The sequence below is a fragment of the Panthera uncia genome, unplaced genomic scaffold (assembly GCF_023721935.1).
Source record: "Panthera uncia isolate 11264 unplaced genomic scaffold, Puncia_PCG_1.0 HiC_scaffold_1069, whole genome shotgun sequence".
In the NCBI taxonomy this organism is placed as follows: Eukaryota; Metazoa; Chordata; class Mammalia; order Carnivora; family Felidae; genus Panthera; species Panthera uncia.
Genome location: NW_026057666.1, coordinates 3,684 through 8,366, shown reverse-complemented (window position 1 = coordinate 8,366; position 4,683 = coordinate 3,684). Strand labels below are relative to the sequence as shown.

Below are 4,683 nucleotides of genomic sequence, written 5' to 3'. Positions count from 1 at the left end.
AAGTTATTCTTCCCCTTTGTAGTTAATGAATATTTCAGAAAAGATTCTTTGAGATCATGTAAATATCCTTTTTCTCCTCAAACTTTCACCCATTAATTAGCATTCATCTTGTCTACAGCAAGTATTACTGTACTGTTCACCTAATGCTAATCTTTTATTTCCCTTTGTCTACTAATGACAAACTGCCAGTTTTTATAACTCTGAAGATATCTTTATTTTGCCCTCACTTTTGAATGATATTTTTGCTGGGTATGCAATTTTAGGTTGAAGAGTACCCTTCCTAACCTCATCTCCAAGATCTTTAAGATGTTATCCTGTTGTTTTTTGGCTTTCACTATTTCTTATGTAAAAGCACTGGTAATTTTTACTCTGTATGTTTACTCTGTATGTTAGGTAAAGGATCTTTTTCTTTTGGCTGCTTTTAAGATTTTTCTCTTTACTTTAGTTTTCAACAATTTGACTATGATACATATAAGTGTGATTTTGTATTTCTCCTGCTTAACACTCACTGATCTTCTTGGACCTGTGGGTTGAAATTTTTTAATCAAAATTGACCAACTGGGGACCATTAGTTCTTTAAATATTTTTTCCTTTCCAATTTCTTTCTCTTCTAGAGTTCCAATTATATCAATCTTAGATTACTTAGTATTGCCCCACAGGTTCCTGAGGCTCTTTTTCATTCTTTTGTCCGGTGTTTCATTTTGGGATAGTTTCTATTGTCATACCTTCAAATTCAATGATCTCTTATTCTGTAGTATTCAATCAGCTTAAAGCCTATGTACTGAATTTTTCATTTCTGGTATGTATTGCTTCAGTTCTATATTTTCCTTTTTGTTCTTCTTTTTTAATAGTTTCCATGTCTTTGCTGAGACTCCTCATCTGTTCTCTTGTTATACATACTTACCTTACCTTACTTAACCCCTTACCCTTGAGTATTTTTGAGGCTTCTATTTAAGCATTAAGGTGGATCCTAGAATAGCTCTTATTTTAGACCTAGAATATAGAATAGTCTTATGCCTAAATAGCATCCTTTCTGGGATCTCAACAATGCCCAGAGTGTTCAAATAGGTCTTCCTGCTCCAGCGGATCAGAACTCCTATTTCCTAGCACCATGTGACCTCTGGAATCTCAATTCAGGTCATAATTCCTCCAGTAGCTTTTTTTTTTTTTTTTGCCAGGAGTTTCATTGTGGCATACTATGGGAGGCAGTGGCTCCACCTCAGTAGGCAGTAGTATTTTATCCCTGACATTGTTTAGAAGTGTTGGCACAGAATGATTTTTAGACTGTTTTACCACTCTTTCAAATTTCTCTAAAAATATATATTGCTCCTTATTCCTTGAACTTGAGGTAGATACATCCCATCACTTCCTCCTCGGTATGCCATTGCCCTGTAGCTTCTTGCCCTGTGCATATTCAGCACTGCATTCAAAGTTGAAAAATGCAAATTTCTAGAGCTTCTATTTCTGCCTGACTCTCTTCTTTCTAATACCATGCCCACAGATTTAACCACTCCAGTAGCCCCAAATTCCAATCTCTGCCTTCTTCAGTTCAATTATATAAATGTGCTCTGCTTGATCTTTACCCACTTGTCCCATGGTCTGGGAAATGCTTTCAGGCAGAAAATCAGGGCAATCATGAAGCTCACCTCACATGTTTTCCTTCTTTCAGGGATCAAGGTCCTTGGCCAACACTTAAAAACATGTATTTCAATATTTTGGCTAGCTTTATAGTTGCTTACATACGGAAGTGGTCTACCCTAGTACAAGTTATTCATAACCAGAAGCAGAAATCCATACTAATGATCCTAGGAAACTCAATGCACTTCTGATTTATAAAGTTAAAAAAAATTTTTTTTCCCTTAAATTCACAAGAGACATTTCTTATAAATTCAATTTATTTTTTTTCTCTTATTTTTTTTTTAAGTTTATTTATTTATTTTGAGAGAGACAGAGAGCCCAAGCGGGGAAGGGACAGAGAGAGAGAGGGGGACAGAGGATCTGAAGCTGGCTCTGTGCTAACAGCAGAGAACCTGATGTGGGGCTCGAACTCAAAGACCGTGAGATCATGACCTGAGCCAAAGTCGGACGCTCAACTGACTGAGCCACCCAGGCGCCCCTTATAAATCCAATTCAAATTTCAAAACCACGGAGTTCAAAATAAGACTCCCACCAAAACAAAAAACAAACCTTTGTGCCATCTGTAACTTCCATATAAACAAATACATGATTTAAAATATGCTGAATGTCTTAAAAAAAAAGATGTTAATAGGTGATCACTATTGATTTGCATGCTTATCTCCTACCTTATAGAGTTTGAGAATTGTTTTAATGCATTCATGTACAAACTTGGTCTGTTTCTGAAGACTTCCACCATACAGTGCCACCAGTTCTTCATTGAAATTCACACTAAAGAAGTCAAAGTGGTATTTGAAGTCAATGTCTTCTGCTTTTCTAAGTGCAATAGAGCCAACAGAGCGGACTGCAGAGGAAAATACAATGCGCACATTAAACAAAATTTTTAACATTTTATTTATTTCTGAGAGAGACAGCACGAGTTGGGGAAGGACAGAGAGAGAGGGAGACACAGAATCTGAAGCAGGCTCCAGGCTCTGAGTTGTCAGCACAGAGCCCAACGTGAAGCTTGAACCAATGAACCATGAGATCATGACCTGAGCCAAAGTCGGACACTTAGCTGACTGAGCCACCCAGGTGCCCCAAACAAAATTTTCAAAAGTTGCTTCAAAGGCTCTTAACAAATAACTTTATCCCACACTCCCAAGTATAAACAACCTACTTCAGGGTGACATCCTTCAACAGTATCAATTCAGAGGAACAAACCATTGTTTGTGCCCTGTATGTCTTGTGCCCTAAATGTTTTTTAAATTTAAGTTAAATAGAAGGTAAACAGGTCATTCATTCTTTACCTGCTTCCACTTCAATAGGGACAACAGCTAAAAGGGAGGGGAAGAATTCTTTGAAGAGTAAGAAATGTTAGTCATCTGTATGAGTCATGCTTGAGGATTTTAAGAATGAGAAAATCCCTACAAGAAATAGTATGCTCCTCACTTGGTTCAGATACCTATGCTTGATTTGTCTTTTTCTTACACATGACATCCAATCCATCAGTAAATCTTATCATACTCTACTTTCCAAACATATCCCCCAATCAACAATTCTCATCATTTCCACTACTGTCTTCCTAATGTAAGCACCATCATCTCTTGCCTTAACTACTCTAATAGTTTCCTCATTGGTCTACCTGCTTCCATCACTGTTTCAGGTTTGGTTCTGTTAACTCCACAGAATTTGTGAACTGACTGCCTTAACTGGCATTAAAAATTGCAGGGTATGGTTTAGCAAACAAAATACCTATGTGCCATTCCATTTTTTTAACATACGTAATTCACATACTATTCAACTCATTATGTAAAGTGTACAATTCAATGACTTTTAGTATATTCATCGAGTTCTAAAATCATTCCTCTAATCTAACATTAGACATTTTTAATTACCCCAAAAAGAAAACCCTGTACTCATTAGTAGTCACTTCTCATTCCTCTTCTCCTTCCAATTTCTGGAAACCACTAATTTACTTTCTGTCCCATGGACTTGCTTATTCTGGACATTTCTATAAGTGGGATCACATACGTGTTTTTTTTATGACTGGCTTCTTTCACTTATGTTTTTAAGATTTATCCACATTGCACCATGTAATTCATGTTATCAGTTAATTCATTCCTTTTTTATTATATAAGCTTCAGGTGTACAGTTTTATAATTCAACATCTGTATATACTACAAAGTGATCATCACCACAAACTTATTTACTATCCATCAACATACAGCTGGCTCCCTTCACTCATTTGACGCACTCCCAAACCCCAAGACTTACCTTGCTTATAACTTCCAGCATTACCAGGAAGAAAGAGAACTGGAATACCCGTCAAAGGGAGAATTTTGTGTTCTTCAGCATAGGATCCTTCTCCATAAAGATATAATTCATATGCAGGATAGCGTTTTGCCAGTTTCTTTGGAAGTTGTATTTTCTACAGCATAAAGAAAAAAAAAGCAATTTCACTTTAATTAGTTGTATTAATACAATTCAGCCTATTGTATACATTTCTGTATTACACACATTTGAAACAGCATAGCATAAAAATACTACTAATGATAAAACTGCACTTAATGTTCCAAACAAATTTCACTTTTAGCTTATTCATACGTAGAATGCAGAATTAGTCTTGAATTATGTGAGTTTTGAACCATGCAGTTTTCAAGAACGCATAAAATGGAACCACCTGAAATTCTAATGAATGCAAATTACTCAAAGTAGCCACTGACTAAAGAAAAACACTGAGGTATGTCAGCAAGTTACATGTTAATATAATTGGAAATGCTCTTAATATAGTATCAGTATCAATTATACTTAGAAATGATAAAAGCTTTCCATTATCAAATCAATTCTTTTTTGCTATTTTAAACTATTTTGTCATGTCTCTCCTTTTTTTCAGGCCCAACTATATATTCCAGCTATTATATCATTCAAAACAAAGTAAGCTTGTTTTGTAATACAGCTTTCTGACCTCTCAACTTAATATGCTTTGATCTGCAATGTGCTTAACACATTAATCTGAACCTTACAGCCATGTCTTGGTCAAGACATGTACACTTTTCTCACCATAAA

At 35.7% G+C, this 4,683-nt stretch overlaps 1 long non-coding RNA gene across 1 annotated transcript; it reads right to left on the bottom strand.

Annotated features, from left to right (window-relative positions):
- Positions 1–2,023: 2,023 nt before the first annotated feature.
- Positions 2,024–4,211, bottom strand: LOC125916745 (uncharacterized). The gene is made up of 2 exons (XR_007456017.1): positions 3,892–4,211; positions 2,024–2,479 (listed from the first exon to the last, which is right to left on the bottom strand). It is a non-coding gene; the product is annotated as an uncharacterized LOC125916745 (long non-coding RNA).
- Between the last annotated feature and the right edge of the window lie 472 nt (positions 4,212–4,683).